The sequence below is a fragment of the Capra hircus genome, chromosome 22 (assembly GCF_001704415.2).
Source record: "Capra hircus breed San Clemente chromosome 22, ASM170441v1, whole genome shotgun sequence".
Taxonomy (NCBI): domain Eukaryota; kingdom Metazoa; phylum Chordata; class Mammalia; order Artiodactyla; family Bovidae; genus Capra; species Capra hircus.
Genome location: NC_030829.1, coordinates 40,056,521 through 40,074,116, shown reverse-complemented (window position 1 = coordinate 40,074,116; position 17,596 = coordinate 40,056,521). Strand labels below are relative to the sequence as shown.

At 43.4% G+C, this 17,596-nt stretch overlaps 1 protein-coding gene across 4 annotated transcripts in view; it reads right to left on the bottom strand.

The window, feature by feature from the left end:
* Positions 1-14,604, bottom strand: part of FHIT (fragile histidine triad) — a 1,556,965-nt gene extending 1,542,361 nt beyond the window's left edge. For 3 of the 4 annotated variants that reach the window (XM_005695769.3, XM_018038276.1, XM_018038275.1), the window contains exon 1: positions 14,461-14,604. The gene's annotated coding sequence lies outside the window, so the exon portion shown is untranslated. Of the gene's footprint in view, positions 1-13,205; positions 13,419-14,460 lie in introns of those variants that run through there. The other variant, XM_013973685.2, reaches the window with a different exon arrangement.

Here is a 17,596-nt window from a genome sequence, read left to right as displayed (position 1 = left end):
GCTCCAAAATCACTGCAGATGCTGACTGCAGCCATGAAATTAAAAGACACTTGCTCCTTAGAAGAAAAGCTATGACCAACCTAAATAGCATACTAAAAAGCAGAGACATTACTTTGTCGACAAAGGTCCATCCGATCAAAGCTATGGTTTTTCCAGTAGTCATGTATGGATGCGAGAGATGGATCATAAACAAAGCTGAGCGCTGAAGAACAGATGCTTTAGAGAAGCATGTGTTGGAGAAGGCTCTTGAGAGTCCCTTGGACTGCAAGGAGATCCAACCATTCCATCCTAAAGGAAATCAGTCCTGAATATTCATTGGAAGGATTGATGCTGAAGCTGAAACCCCAATACTCGGGCCACCTGACATGAAGAACTGACTCACTGGAAAAGACCCTGATGCTGGGAAAGATTGAAGGTGGGAGGAGAAGGGGACAACAGAGGATGAGATGGTTAGATGGCATCACTGACTCAACGGACGTGAGTTCGAGTAAGTTCCGGGAGTTGTTGATGGACAGGGAAGCCTGGCGTGCTGCAGTCCATGGGCTCACAAAGAGCTGGACACGACTGTGCCACTAAACTGAACTGATACTCCCCATGCAACCAGGACTTGGCTAACCAGAGAAGGAATAGAGGATGGCCAAAAGTAATGCGGTTCAGTGCTAAGTACAACACTGAACTCCAAATTAGGGACCTGGTGTGCGTGTGTGCTAGTTGCTTCACTTGTGTCCGACACTTTGTGACCCTATGGGCTGCAGCCCACCAGGCTCCTCCGTCCAGGGGATTCTCCAGGCAAGAGTACTGGGGTGGGTTTCCATGCCCTCCTCCAGGGGATCTTCCTGACCCAGGATTAAACCCAGGTCTCTTACGTCTTCTGCATTGGCAGGCAGGTTCTTTAACACTAGCACCACCTGGGAAGCCCAAGGACCTGACATGGACCACACACCCTGCACAGGGGCCACATGCTGAGGAGGCAGCATCAGCAAAATAGCCACGACTTGTGCCTTCATGGAGCTTACAGTTGAGAGGGAAGAGAGGCACTGATCAAAAATTAAGAGTTGAAATGAAAGATATAAAAAAGTTTAAGAGGCTATTCCTTCAAAGAAGACATATACAGATGGCCAACAGGCACATGAAAAGATGCTCAGCACTCCTAATTATTAGAGAAATGCAAATTAAAACTAAAATGAGGTATCACCTCACACTGGCCAAACGGCAATCATCAAACAGTCTACAAATAATAAATGCCGAAGAGAGTGTGGAGAAAAAAGAACTCTCCTACATTGCTGGTGGGAATGTAAATTGGTGCGGCCACTATTAAGAACAGTAGGGGGAATCCTTAAAAAGCCAAAAATAGAGTCACGATACAATCCAATAATTCCACTCTTGGGCATATATCCAAATAAAACTATAATTTAAAAAGATACAGCACCCCTGTGTTCACAGCAGTACTGTGCACAACAGCCAAAACAAGGAAACAATCTAAGTGTTCACTGACAGATGAGTGGATAAAGAAGATGTGGTGCCTATATGTAATGGAATACTGCTGCTGCTGCTGCTGCTGCTGCTGCTGCTGCTGCTGCTGCTGCTGCTGCTGCTTCTGCTAAGTCGTTTCGGTCGTGTCCAACTCTGTGCGACCCCATAGATGGCAGCCCACCAGGCTCTGCCATCCCTGGGATTCTCCAGGCAAGAACACTGGAGTGGGTTGCCATTTCCTTCCCCAATGCATGAAAGTGAAAAGTGAAAGTGAAGTTGCTCAGTCGTCTCTGACTCGTAGCAACCCCATGGACTGCAGCCCACCAGGCTCCTCTGTCCATGGGATTTTCCAGGCAAGAGTACTGGAGTGGGGTGCCATTGCCTTCTCCGGCAATGGAATACTACTCAGCCATAAAAAAGAATGAAACACTGTTATTTACAGCAGTACAGATGGATCTAGTCATTAAGTGAAGTAAGTCAGAAAGACAAATAGATAATATCACTTACATGTGGAATTTAAAATATGATATAAATGAACTTTCCTGAAATAGAAGCACTCATAAACATCGAGAACAGACTTGTGGTTGTCAAGGGGGAGGGGATGTGGGAAAGGAATGGAGTGGGAGTTTGGGGTTAGCAAATGCAAACTATTATATATAGAATGGATAGACAACAAGGTCCTACTGTATAGCATGGGGGACTATATTCAATATTCTGTGATAAACCATAATGAAAAAAAATACAAAAAATATAAATATATATATAAGAATGTAATTTAACTTATTTAACTAACATGCAGAGAAATCATGAGAAATGCTGGGCTGGATGAAGCACAAGCTGGAATGAAGATTGCCAGGAGAAATATCAATAACCTCAGATATGCAGATGACACCACCCTTGTGGAAGAAAGCAAAGAAGAACTAAAGAGTCTCTTGATGAAAGTAAAAGAGGAGAGTAAAAAAGTTGGCTTAAAACTCAACATTCAGAAAACTAAGATCATGGCATCTGGTCCCATCACTTCATGACAAACAAATGGGAAACAGTGGAAACAGTAACAGACTTTATTTTGGGAGGCTCCAAAATCACTGCAGATGCTGACTGCAGCCATGAAATTAAAAGACACTTGCTCCTTGGAAGAAAAGCTATGACCAATCTAGACAGCATATTAAAAAGCAGAGACATTACTTTGCCAACAGAGGTCCATCTGATCAAAGCTATGGTTTTTCCAGTAGTCATGTATGGATGTGAGAGTTGGACTATAAGGAAATCTGAGCACCGAAGAACTGACGCTTTTGAACTGTGGTGTTGGAGAAGACTCTTGAAAGTCCCTTGGACTGCAAGGAGATCCAACCAGTCCATCCTAAAGGAAATCAGTCCTGAATATTCATTGGAAGGACTGATGCTGAAGCTGAAACTCCAATACTCTGGCCACCTGATGTGAAGAACTGCCTCACTGGAAAGACCCTGATGCTGGGAAAGATTGAAGGTGGGAGGAGAAGGGGACGACAGAGGATGAGATGGTTAGATGGCGTCACTGACTCAATGGACATGAGTTTGAGTAAGTTCCGGGAGTTGTTGATGGACAGGGAAGCCTGGCGTGCTGCAGTCCATGGGGTTGTGAAGAGTCAGACACAACTCAGAGACTGACTGAACTGAAGAATGTAATATATATATATATATAAATATTGTTACATTTTACCTACTTCCCAGGTGGTGCTAATGGTAAAGAATCTGATTGCTAATGCAGGAGACCTAAGAGACACAAGTTCAATCCCTGGGTTAGGAAGATCCCCTGAAGAAGGGAATGGCAACCCACTCCAGTATTCTTGCCTGGAGAATCCCATGGACAGAGGAGTCTGGTAGGTTACAGTCCATTGGGTCATAAACGGTCGGACTATATATGTATCTCTGAATCACTTTGCTGTAGAGCAGAAATAAACCTAACATTGTAAATCAACTCTATTTTAACTTAAAAAATATGGCAACACAGTGGAAGCTACAAGGATCTAGAACACTGCTATTCCAACTGTGACCCATGGTTCCACATCTGCAGCACCTGGGAGCTTAGCTAGAAGTGCAGAAGCTTCTGGCCAAACCATGCTTGCATATAATTCCAGGAAGGCCCTGACACACAAGAGTTGGACTCAGCTGTTTCATCTGCACTAGAAAGCCAAACAAAGCTAATCCCTCTGGGCCAGGGAGACCTTGGTCTGTTGCCTTGTTGGAAGTTCAAGAGATGCTTAGAGGAAATGTTCTGTCCTGCAGACAGAGGCCAAGAGAGGGCCTCAGCTGCAGATTTATCTGTGCCCGCTGTCTACTGGCCTTGCTTTTACCCCCTCAGCTGGCAGAACCCAGCAACTGGGAGCCACCTGTTGTTTTTGTAGCCCCAGCATCACCTCCCTGTTGATGAAGGTATCAACACTTCACATTAATCAGGCCTCTCTGTGTGTAGAGCCATGTAAGCTGTGCCCAGCACAACCTCAGAGGCACCATCTACATACATATTTGTGGAATGAAAAACCGAAAAACAACCTTCCCTTCCCCTCCTCCCAACCATCCTCTTGTTGATTTACCCCTTCCATTCCCTCCGCATTTGTTTCTCTTTCTCTCTCTGTATCCCTCTGTGTCTCTGTCTCTCTCTCCCGCTTTTCCCTGATCTCCTGCAAATTACTACCTCTTCCCGCACTACGCTTGTTCCTGGAAGAGGTTGGACAGAGACTGACGGCACTTCAGGGTTTAGAGAAACAATCTTACTCTAGCAGGTTCTAGCCCCTTCCTCTGCCTGTCCTCAGGGCTCCAAGCACACACACAAAATCCAGCCTCGAGGCATCACTCCAGCATCTACTGACATGACCAAATAGGTTCTGTCCTGCAGTGGACGTGGAGGAAAATAGCAGTGAGTTTTTTGGGTTTTTTTTTAACTGAAGACACACAAAGGAGACTTCACGTCTTGCAGAAAATAAAAATTTTGTTCTTATCACATAAAACAAACTTTAGCAATTAAATGACTGCAGACCATACTCTCCTCCAGCCTGTGCCCAACTAAAATATGCATGCAGTAAACCTCATGAGGAAGCACTGATACTTCAACATTATCTATGATGGGTTTTAGTTCCAAGAGCTGTGAGCCTGAGAAACTGAAAAATATACTGAATTTTAATGGAACTCTGATTGTTAATAAAAAGAAGTAAATCCATAATAACGAACACTAGTAAATACAAAATGATTCAGAGTCTTTTAAGTTCCAGAATACGGTCAATGAATGCCTTTTGTGAACCTCTTAAGCAGTTTCTCAATTTTCTTTTCTTTTCCTTCCTAATTATCATTATAAGAAAACCTTAGGATACATGTAAATTCACCCAAAATATGTAATATTTAAATTGTATTAAACCCTCCAGCAAATCACTTTTCCCTTATTTTTCCCTCAAATTTAGAAAGAGCTTAGATTTTTTTGGCCATCAAATTCAGAGTCAATTGCTGCAAGAAATATACTTCTTTGCCCATAAAGCTGAAATTTTTACAAATGATTGGAATAAGTTCAGCAGTTCACACATGAGACATGAGCAAAAACAGCAGAATTAAAGGAAGCCTACCTATTTCACCTAGTATTCAAAACATGATAAGGAAACATGGAGCAGGATGCAAAATGTGGTTTTTTACTAGTAACACCGAGAATAAAACCAAGGCTGCCATGTACTGAATGCCAATTACTGTATCAAGCACAATAACCCTTTCCAGGGGTGACCTCATTCAAAATTTAAAACATGATTAAAGGAACAAATTATTACCCCCCATTTCACAGAGAATAAGGAAATTGAGGCTCAAAGAGATTAGGCCACTTCCCCCAATGTCACACAGCAAGTAAGTGATAAAACCAAGTTTAGAATCCAGGACTTCTGCTCTCTAGAGTCCATTCTCTTAATCACCACAGTCTCTCACCTAGAACACTGAAGAGTCTCCTAAGTACCTGCTTGCTACTCAAAGTATAGTCCACGGACCAGCAGCATCAGCCTGTTAGAAACACTGAATTTCTGGCCCATTCCAGATCTGCTGAATCAGTCTCTGCATTTTAGAATTAGCAGGAGATTCAAATGCACGTTAAAAAAACGCAGGCCTATCTGCTTTTCTCACATCAACTATGACCTCACACAAATTCATCATATATACTGCACCCAAACTCTTTAAAAAATAAATCAAATAATTTTATTTGTCCCCTTAAGATTTCCCTGGTAGCTCAACTGGTAAAGAATCCACCTGCAATGCAGAAGACCCCGCTTCCATTTCTGGGCTGGGAAGATCCCCTGGAGAAGGGATAGGCTACCCACTCAGGTATTCTTGGGCTTCCCTGGTGGCTCAGCTAGCAAAGAATCCTCCTGCAAAGAGGGAGACCTGGCTTCAATCCCTGGGTTGAGAAGATCCCCTGGAGAGGGAACTGCTACCCACTCGAGTATTCTGGCCTGAATGTGGACTGTTTAGTCCATGGGGTCACAAAAAGTCGGACACAACTGAATGACTTTAAAAAAAAAAAAAAAAAAGATGTTTAAATGGTCTCACAAATACCTTTGAATAAAGTCTGGAATTCTTTTACAATACAGGTAACTGGACTCTGCAAACTATCACCCATGCCTGCCTCTGCAGCCTCATCTCCCCCTTTCAATGATTTGTATTTCCCAAGCACAGAGACCTTTCTGCTTATCAAACCCCAACACACTCTATCCTCCTTCCTTCTTCCCTTCAAGTTCTTCACTGCTTAGGATATACAACCAGGACCACCTCTGTATCAGTAGCATTCAAGGCTGTATCTCCAATACACAGCAGTGCAGTGCCTGGCACAAAGCTAGAAGCAGGATACATGTGCTCAGTAATTACATTAAGATAACTCGACTGAGGGCCTTGACTGTTTCGTTCATTCCTCTTCTCTTTGCTCTTGCTATGATCTTCATTTGTTGTTGGTGCTTTAATATTTATTTAATTGGCTGCGCTGGGCCTTAGTTGCAGCACATAGGATCTTTAGTTGAGGCATACAGGACTCTTAGTTGTGGCATGCGGGATCTAATTCCCTGAAAACCAGGGAGTTAGTTGCACTGACAGTGTGGAATCTTAGTCACGGAACCCCCAGGGAAGTCCCCTATGATCCTCATTCTGTTTCTCCTTTCCTGTCCCCTATATCACCAGTTTTCTGGGACTTCCCTGGTGGTCCAGGGGTTAAATCTCTGTGTTTCCTCTGCAGGGAGTGTCAGTTCAATGCCTAGTGGGGGAACTAAGAGCCCACATGCTGCCTGGCCAAAAAGAAAAAGAGTAAACCCTTTATCCGTCAGTAACCTCATGACTATTGAAGTTGTCAGCTTTAGAAAGCAGCACGGCCGTTGGCCATTGCCCTGGGCTTACTCATCAGCTAGATGACAACTGCTTCACTTTAACCCTGAGGCTCCTGAGATAGGCTCAGTCCTTTCTAGAAGTGGACACAAGGCCCCATTGACAGTCAGCCGCTTTTCAACCCAAGATTTCATATATAGATGAAACCAGAGATCAGGCCCCTCTCAGCAGGCAATGCAGAGCCAAAAGCTTCACTATCTGCCTACACAAGAGAGTTTCACTGGGCTGACAAGATGGGTCATCAAGAGTTGCAGTTAACTACACTTTTTTTTCTAAAGATTTATTTATTTTTGGTTCTACCAGGTCTTTGCCGCTGCATGCAGGCTTTCTCTAGTTGTGGCTGAGGGGGTCTACTCTTTGTTGCAGTGCATGGGTTTCTCACTGCAGTGGCCTCTCTTGCGGTGGAACACAGGCAGTAGGCACATGGCCTTCCGTGGTTGCAGGGGCTCAGTAACTGTGGCTCCTGGGCTCCCGAGCACTGGCTCAGTAGTTGTGGCACACAGGGCTTAGTTGCTCTGCGGCATGTGGGAACCTCAACAACCAGGAATCAAAGCCCTGCATTGGCAGGCAGATTCTCAACCACTAGACCACCAGGGAAGCCCTAACTTCATATTTTATACGTATTCGCCAAGCTTGTTACTCTAAGAAAACAAATGAGACACTTTTATCAAATAGGGATCTACCTCTAGTTTAAATCTTGAGTAAATATATTTTCATAAACAAGTTTACATTAATAATAACAAAAATAAGATCTATTCATCTATTGAACACAAGCTATTGAGTGCCTGAAAATATACTCAAAGCTTTAAACACACTATCTTATTTAATCTTTATCATCACTTTATAAGGTACAAGTGCTTATTATCCCTATTTTACAGAAGAGGAAACCAAAGGTTTAATAACATGCTGAAGAGGCAGGGCTGGGATTTGAATCACAGGCCTTCAGACTACTCTCTGTGCTTTGCTATTTGAATCACTTTCTCATCTTAGAAGTCACAGACCTGGACATTCCCAAAGAAACAGTCCCTCAGAGGATGACCTCAAAGGCTGAAATTTTTCTCTGCAATGTAGACATTGAAAGCAACCTGCTACAGCTTATATTTCAAAGCTGCATTTCAACATTAAAAGAGAAAACTGAGATTCAAGGGGGAAATGTGAGGACAGAGCTCAAAGGTGCTTATGGATGCAATTCCACAAATACTTTTTCAGTGTCTACCAGTGGTCAAGCAGTATGCTGGAAGATGATTGATCAGACTGTCATTTAGAAAAAAGCTGGTAGTACAGGGGTGATAAGCAGAACATGTCCCATAGTGACTGTCTCAGGAAGGTTTAGCCAGTAATTTTAAAAACTGCTGCTTTAATTTTTGTATGTATTTATTAATATTTGGCTATGCATGGTCTTAGCTGCGGCAGGTGGCCTCTTCGATCTCAGTTGTGGCATGCAAGATCTAGTTCCCTGACCAGGGGACGAACTCGGGCCCCCTGTTTTGGGAGCAGAGAATTTCAGCCACTGAACCACCAGAGAAGTCTCTAAAACTGCTACTTTATTATCTAATCATGCAGAAACCATCTTTCACACATGAGAGGTGAGAGTCACCTACTTTATTATCTGTGAATACATAACTGAAAGGACTAATGTGTCTTCTAAAAACAAGTTTTATATAATTCAAACAACTCGTGTTCATTTACGATAACCTGTGTTAAAGAATTAGATTTCAAATGTATGTGAATGCAAACATAATGTCAGATTTTGTTATCACGTCTCAAAGGACAAAAGAGAAAAGAGTAACAGCCAAAACAAGATTAAATTCCCAAAATACAAAAGGAACATCCTGAAGCTGCATGTACATAAAAAGACAGGGACACAGAAACATTTCCTAAGCATTCCACCAAAAATTATACGAACAAGGCAAGGGCCAGGGAACTAAGTTAAAGAAAGCATGAGCCTAAAAGGTTACATCATACAGTACTATGGGGGCTTCCCTCATGGTCAGACAGTAAAGAATCTGCCTGCAATGCAGGAGACCCAGGTTTGATCCCTGGGTTGGGAAGATCCCCTGGCGAAGGAAATGGCAATCTATTCCAGTATTCTTCCTAGAGAGTCCCATGGACAGAGGAGCCTGGCAGGCTACAGTCCATGGGATCGAAAAGAGTCGGACACGAATGAATGACTAACACCGCTACTACTATTACAGGACTCTGAGCCTGCAGAACCCTGTCTCCTTGCAGACAGAATATTTCTGACAAAGGCATGAGATGAGGACTGTGAAACATGATGTACCTCACACTCCTCATTTTTTTTACTTCCCTGATTTTTAAAATGAAAAAGTTAATTAGATTATAAGGTCATTCTAGCCCTACCCCTTAGCTACTTTTCATCCATGAGGCCCTATATCTAAAGAAAGATAAGCATATAAAAATACTCAAAAAACATTTATTGAATTAATGAAATATTACAATCTTACCAATAACAAGAGTGGGCACAAAGAGGGCCGAGAGGAGCTACTCCACGTTCAAGGTCAGGAGGGGCAGCCATGAGGAGGTACCCTTCGTCCAAGGTAAGGAGCAGCGGCTGCACTTTGCTGGAGCAGCCATGAAGAGATATCCCACGTCCAACGTAAGAGAAACCCAAGTGAGATGGTAGGTGTTGTGAGAGGGCATCAGGAGTCAGACACACTGAAACCATAATCACAGAAAACTAGTCAATCTGATCACACAGACCACAGCCTTGTCTAACTCAATGAAACTAAGCCATGGGGTATGGGGCCACATTTCATTATAGGGGACTGGAATGCAAAAGTAGGAAGTCAAGAAACATCTGGGGTAACAGGAAAATTTGGCCTTGGAATACGGAATGAAGCAGGGCAAAGGCTAATATAGTTTTGCCAAGAAAACACACTTGTCATAGCAAACACCCTCTTCCAACAACACAAGAGAAGACTCTGCACATGGACATCACCAGATGGTCAACACCGAAATCAGATTGATTATATTCTTTGCAGCCAAAGATGGAGAAGCTCTATACAGTCTGCAAAAACAAAACCGGGAGCTGACTGGGGCTCAGATCGTGAACTCCTTATTGCTAAATTCAGACTTAAATTGAAGAAAGTAGAGAAAACCACTAGACCATTCAGATGACCTAAATCAAATCCCTTATGATTATACAGTGGAAGTAACAAATAGATTTAACGGACTAGATCTGATAGACAGAGTGCCTGATGAACTATGGACAGAGGTTTGTGACATTGTACAGGAGACAGGAATCAAGACCATCCCCATGGAAAAGAAATACAAAAAAGTAAAAAGGCTGTCTGGGAGGCCTTACAAATAGCTGTGAAAAGAAGAGAAGTGAAAAGCAAAGGAGAAAAGGAAAGATATACCCATCTGAATGCAGAGATCCAAAGAATAGCAAGGAGACATAAAAAGCCTTCCTCAGCGATCAATGCAAAGAAATAGAGGAAAACAACAGAATGGGAAAGACTAGAGATCTCTTCAAGAAAATTAGAGATACCAAGGAAACATTTCATGCAAAGATGGGCTTGATAAAGGACAAAAATGGTAGGCACCTAACAGAAGCAGAAGATATTAAGAAGAGGTGGCAAGAATACACAGAACTGTACAAAAAAGATCTTCACAACCAAGATAATCACGATGGTATGATCACTCACCTAGAGCCAGACATCCTGGAATATGACGTCAAGCGGGCCTTAGAAAGTATCACTACGAACAAAGCTAGTGGAGGTGATGGAATTCCAGTTGAGCTATTTCAAATCCTGAAAGATGATGCTGTGAAAGTGCTGCATTCAATATGCCAGCAAATTTGCAAAACTCAGCAGTGGCCACAGGACTGGAAAAGGTCAGGTTTCATTCCAATCCCAAAGAAAGGCAATGCCAAAGAATGCTCAAACTACCGCACAATTGCACTCATCTCACATGCTAGTAACCCACTCCAGTACTCTTGCCTGGAAAATCCCATGGAGGGAGGAGCCTGGTAGGCTACAGTCCATGGGGTTGCAAAGAGTCAGACACGACTGAGCGAAATCACTTTCACTTTCACATTCTAGTAAAGTAATGCTCAAAATTCTCCAAGCTAGGCTTCAGCAATACATGAACCGTGAACTTCCAGATGTTCAAGCTGGTTTTAGAAAAGGCAGTGGAACCAGAGATCAAATTCCCAACATCTGCTGGATCATGGAAAAAGCAAGAGTTCCAGGAAAACATATATTTCTGCTTTATTGACTATGCCAAAGCCTTTGACTATGTGGATCACAATAAACTGTGGAAAATTCTGAAAGAGAGATGGGAATACCAGACCACCTGACCTGCCTTTTGAGAAACCTATTTGCAAGTCAGGTAGCAACAGTTAGAACTGGACATGGAACAACAGACTGGTTCCAAATAGGAAAAGGAGTATGTCAAGTCTGTATATTGTCACCCTGCTTATTTAACTTATATGCAGAGTACATCATGAGAAACGCTGGACTGGAAGAAGCACAAGCTGGAATCAAGACTGCCGGGAGAAATATCAATAACCTCAGATATGCAGATGACACCACCCTTGTGGCAGAAAGTGAAGAGGAACTAAAAAGCCTCTTGATGAAAGTGAAAGTGGAGAGGGAAAAAGTTGGCTTAAAGCTCAACATTCAGAAAACTAAGATCATGGCATCTGGTCCCATCACTTCATGGGAAATAGATGGGGAAACAGTGGAAAGAGTGTCAGGCTTTATTTTGGGGGGCTCCAAAATCACTGCAGATGGTGACTGCAGCCATGAAATTAAAAGACGCTTACTCCTTGGAAGAAAAGTTCTGACCAACCTAGATAGCATATTCAAAACCAGAGACATTACTTTGCCGACTAAGGTCTGTCTAGTCAAGGCTATGGTTTTTCCTGTGGTCACGTATGGATGTGAGAGTTGGACTGTGAAGAAAGCTGAGCGCCGAAGAATTGATGCTTTTGAACTATGGTGTTGAAGAAGACTCTAGAGAGTCCCTTGGACTGCAAGGAGATCCAACCAGTCCATCCTAAGGAGATCAGTCCTAGGTGTTCATTGGAAGGACTGATGCTGAAGCTGAAACTCCAGTACCTGGCCCCCTCATGCAAAGTGTTGACTCATTGGAAAAGACTCTGATGCTGGGAGGGGTTGGGGGCAAGAGGAGAAGGGGATGACAGAGGATGAGATGGCTGGATGGCATCACCGACTTGATGGTCATGAGTAAACTCCGGGAGTTGGTGTTGGACAGGGAGGCCTAGCGTGCTGCGATTCTTGGGGTCACAAAGAGTTGGACACCACTGAGCGACTGAACTGAACTGACCTGACCAATAATAAGAAACAAGACTTTAGAACAATCGGTACTGGTCTGTGGCCTAAAAGAACAAATTAGGAGAGAAACCATTATCTAAACAGCTTCACATCTGGTGTTCCTGCTAGTTGACTGTTAGTAGAATGAAAATAACCCAGGACTTGGAAAGAAGACATTTAAGTCTAGTCTGATGTCTGACACAAACCGACTGTGTGACCTCTGGCAAACTGCTTTACTACCTGGGCCAGTTACCTGTTCTCTAAAATAAGGGTATTATAAAACTACTTATAGCTAACATTTGTGAAACGTGTACTATATGCCAGGAACTGTTCTAAGATTTTTGCCTCAGATAAATAAAGCAATACCATTTAGTGTCTAACTACAGAGACAACATGGTATAATGGAAAGATTCCAAATTCCATACTCTCAATGGATGGGCTCCCTGTACGTTTTTCTAAGCAGAGACTGTCAAGAAGACAGGGTTACAATGTTGGTACTTCTATTCACTTCTATTCACAAGCAAGAGGAGAAGGGGACAACAGAGGATAAGATGGTTGGTTGGCATTACCGACTCAACGCACATGAGTTTGAGCAAGTTCAGCAACTTGGTGATGGATTGGGAAGCCTGGCACACTGCAGTTCATGGGTCCCCTGGGGTCGCAGAATCGGACACGACAGACCGAGTGAACTGAACTGAACTGAACTGATTCACTAGATGAGTTAACTTCGCCACGCTGCTTAATTTTCGTAGCCTTAGATTTCTAACACGGAAAATGCACATGCAAATGGCCGTTCCTCTCATATAAGATTAAACTATAATAACTAAAAATAATGTCTATTTATAAGACAGATATTACATTTTATTACTAAATGTGTGACCGAAATTCATCTTCGCAAGTATTTTTTACTCATCTACAAATGTGAGATATAGTATTCACTATTTGCAAACATGCATAACCCCTACCTAACGTACTTAGAAGAGCATATACAATAATCTCCTATACTTAGTACTTGGAAGAACGTAAACAATCAACAAAAACACATTTTTACTAAACCTTTCTCAATAGACTCGGCTCAAGATTGGCAGCCAAAAACGCAGCGCCAAGTGGAAGTTGTAGTTCCAAGTCAAGGAGCTGCTCCATGCAACGGCTGAAGTGAAACTTCATCCACCAGGAGACACCTCACTCGCCAAATGGCAGGCTGCGAGGTGGAGTACCAGCCCTCCGGGAAGCAAGAAGAGGGACTGCAACTCCCAGAAGCCTCCGCGGTCCGGGCCACCGGCGAGAAGATGGAGCCAGAAAGCGGAGAGTTCAGGCACACCACCTTAACAGGTGCGAGTTGGGGCCGCCCGCGGTAGTCCGGGACCCGGCAAGTTACAGACCCTTTCTAAAACAACCTCTGGCCGTTTTTTGTGCTGGTTTCCAGCACGTTTTTCAGAGACCCACAGTAATAAAGCTGTAAGTTTGCAAGGGGCAAGGTTTCACAGGCAAGACTTCATTTACATTTCAACTCCTCGGCAGCTCCTTAGGCCACTTGGGCAGGGAGCGTTGAGCTCTTTTTTCTTCGGTATGCACTATAAGTGGCTGGTCATACAGCAAAGGCAGAATTTCATCCTAGAGAGGAGACTGCAAATCCAGCTCCAGTTTCACTGACCGACCTTTTTTCCCTCACATGAACATACCTTTAAAATCCCCACATGTTTTCATACATTAAGCCATAAAAAGATGTAAGGAAGTCCAACAAAGTCCTGATTTTTCTCCTCCTATAATGAATTATTTTTTGTGTGTTTCTTGAATACTAAATGTAAAACTGTCTCCCAAAATACTGCCTGCCCTGTACCCTGCTCGGCTCTTCTCCTGGACACGTGTTCAAACCACCCCCTCTCCACCGTGGGAACCAAAAGCTGGGTGTTTTAACACTGACCCTTATCTGTTGCACCAGAAGGTCCTGCTTCTTAACAATGAAACTGAAAACCATCTAAAGTGACCAGTGCCAACTACACCACCAGGGCCGGGAGCTGGGGCCTCCCTGGAACCGCTGGCGTGACCCCATGCCTCAGTTTACCCACTTATAAAATACAGCAGAAGAGGGGCAGGTTAGGATTAGGGCCGGTGCTCAGGAACAAGCCATGTAAAGCCTCGGTGACGTGGGAAGGTCCTCCGGACAGACCCCCACCACGTCCCAACTAGCTGCGAGGACCCAGTTAGACTCCGCCCCACTGGGCCGCCGGAGTAACGATCAGACGCGTGTGGAAACCCGGGCCTGCGCCACAGAAACGCTGTTCGACTTGGGCTTGCCCACAGCCCCTACCTTCCAAGATCTTGGCAGCTGAGAAGTAAAGGCAGAGGGAGGGAGCGCGGGCCAGGAACAGCGCCTGGGCTTGTGCCCACGGGGGTGGCTGCCTGACGTTCCCGGGAGCAGAGGGCAAAAAGTCCCGCGACTGGACAGAACAGAGCAGGGACTACAACTCCCAGATGCCTGTGCAGTATGCAAGGCCCTAAGATGGCTACCCGTCCCGGGACAGGGCCGCGGGCCAATAGGCGCAGAGCACGCGCCTACACCGGGCCAATCAAAAGCTATAGTAACAAAATCCCTGTTTAGGGACCGGGAACACTGTCCCTCTCTGAAGAGAAGCTGAGGTGAGGGTCTCCTCATTAAGAGTTTCGTCATAGTTCACACAGTTTTTTTTAAACCAAATGTAAAAAGTAACATCATTGTTTAGGCTGTGCTATATTTTTGTTACCTTCTTTCCTCCCCAATGCGTTCAACTTACTCCGCTCACTATTCCTCTCTGTCCGAATTTCCTTTCACTTCCTCGCCTCATTCCGGATCTTTTTGATTCCTAAAGCCTTTTCTTTTGTTTCTCTCAGAACGCGGCCCTCAGTCCTTACTTTGATCCAGTTTACGAGTGAACTCCGCCTTCCCTGGTATCTTAACTAAAATTGTACCACAGATCCCCTTGTCCATTCCTTTCTTCTTTTTGTATGTTATTTTTCTCCTTAGTTCTTGCCCTTAACCAAGCATTGTATATAAGTTATCTTTTTTATCATCTTGTCCCCTAGAATGAGGGCTTCCCTGGTAGCTCACTTGGTAAAGAATCCGCCTGCAATGCTGGAGACTTCGGTTCTATTCCTGTGTCGGGAAGATCCGCTGGAGAAGGAATAAGCTACCCACTCCAGTATTCTTGGGCTTCCCTTGTGGCTCAGTTGCTGAAGAACCCGCTTGCAATGGGGGAGACCGGGCTTCGATCTCTGGGTTGGGAAGATCCCCTAGAGAAGGGAACGCCTACCCACTCCAGTATTCTGGCCTGGAGAATTCCATGGACTATAATCCATGGGATCGCAAAGAGTTGGACAGGACTGAGCGATTTTTCACTCACTCAAGCCCTTAGAATGAAAGATCTGCTTTAGATTTGGTGCTTTTTTCTGATCATTGCACTGTTTCTAGCACTGTTTCTACTGGAAGTATAAATACAGTATCAGTAATACATATAGTGTAACATTTTATATATTAAATTTATATAAATAACAATACAAATTGATATGTTTATATACTAAAAATTTGTATTGTATAACCACCCATACTGTATATATTACACACAGTATATAGATATATATATATATATATATAGTCCACACTCAGTAAATATATTTTGAGGAATTGAATTATTCTCTATTCTCGCTTGCTTTGGTACAGATAAATTTGTCTGTGACCATCGTGGGGCCCTTGTGCTTGCTCTGTTTAAATTCAGAATCAATCTTTTCTGTGTATTCTGTGTCCAGTGCCGTGTAGGTACTGGAGAAAATGAATCATTCTCAGTTCCTAACCTTTAGATGCTCCTGGTCTAGTGGAGGATGAGAAACAAACTTGACTTTAAAATAAATGCAATTGAAACTTGCAGAACAGCTAAATAGTTGTCACACAGTCATTCAGTTCTTAAACAGGAACTAGGGTCCTGGTCTCCAGACTATACGATGCTGCTTTTTATAGAGACCTCTTCTTTAATACTGCCTCCTTCCCTTTCCTCCCAGTCCTACTACCTAGGAAAAAGAGATTTTTGCCAGTCATCTTTTACATTTAAAAGAGAGAAACAAAGAGCAGTTACAGTTGGACAAACACTTGGATTTGTCCCTGCTTTCTCTGACACCATTTTCTTTTCTACTTTTTTTTTTCTCACTTTTTTCTGTGGCCTGCTTCATTACATGCAGGTGATTACACCAGGTCTTAGATCTCTCATCCTTTCTGATGTTTGAACCCCACAGAGAGTAGCAAGGTGTCCTACAAAATGTCCTGGTGTGAAATACTGATGTCTTAGGAAGGTTGACTCAGAGACTGTCACAGTGGATTATGGTCAGTTTTCAGAGTATCACACAGATACCATGGCCACATAAAATAATAGAGAATTGTGGGAAAACTATGTGAAATTGAAAACAATTACAGATAAACAACAGGAATGTGATCAATATGTGTACAGACTAATTTCTTGCATAGGGATTAAAACCCCTGTTCAGGCTTCCTAACCTAATCTTATGTTAATTTGGGATTGTTTCCTATAATATGACAGTTCTTTGTAGCTTTTATGAGCATAGGCTCAGCTCAGCAGTCCCAGCTTTTCTGAGGCTGATTGGCATGAGACATTTCAACACAGATGTCAGCAGCCAGACTAAACCTGGAAGAAATCACTGAACCATATGAAACTGGAAAGCTCAACAGCTAGACTCTTCTCCTGAGGAAGTATCAGCCTTTAATCATTACATCTTCTACTTGGCTCCTGCTGCTGCTGCTAAGTCACTTCAGTCGTATCCGACTCTGTGTGACCCCATGGACGGCAGCCCACCAGGCTCCCCCATCCCTGGGATTCTCCAGGCAAGAACACTGGAGTAGGTTGCCATTTCCTTCTCCAATGCATGAAAGTGAAAAGTGAAAGTGAAGTCACACAGTCGTGTCCAACTCTTAGCGACCCCATGGACTGCAGCCTACCAGGCTCCTCCACCCATGAGATTTTCCAGGCAAGGGTACTGGAGTAGGGTGCCATTGCCTTCTCCTTCTCCTTAGCAATCAAATGCAAATATCACGAACAGACTTTGGATCTAAACAGTGATATCTAATAATTATTAAAACATTGTCAAGCGACCTAGTATGAACATATACATGTTCAGCTGTGGATCATGACCTTCAGCAGTACATTTACAAAAAGTTTTAGGTATGGCACTTGCCTTGGAACCAGGACATCCAAGTGTCAAGACCGTCAGTGAGGTGATGACGATTTGATCTGTAGCTTCATTAATAATCACCTAGAGATGGCATCTTACTTTGTGTTCTCCAACAGATATATCCTGAGAGAGGTATTCAAGTACAAGTAGTTTATTTAGGAAGTAATTGTAGGAAACACCAGTGAGAGAATAGAAAAGTGAAATGGGGAAGGGAAGACAGACAATAAGGTGTG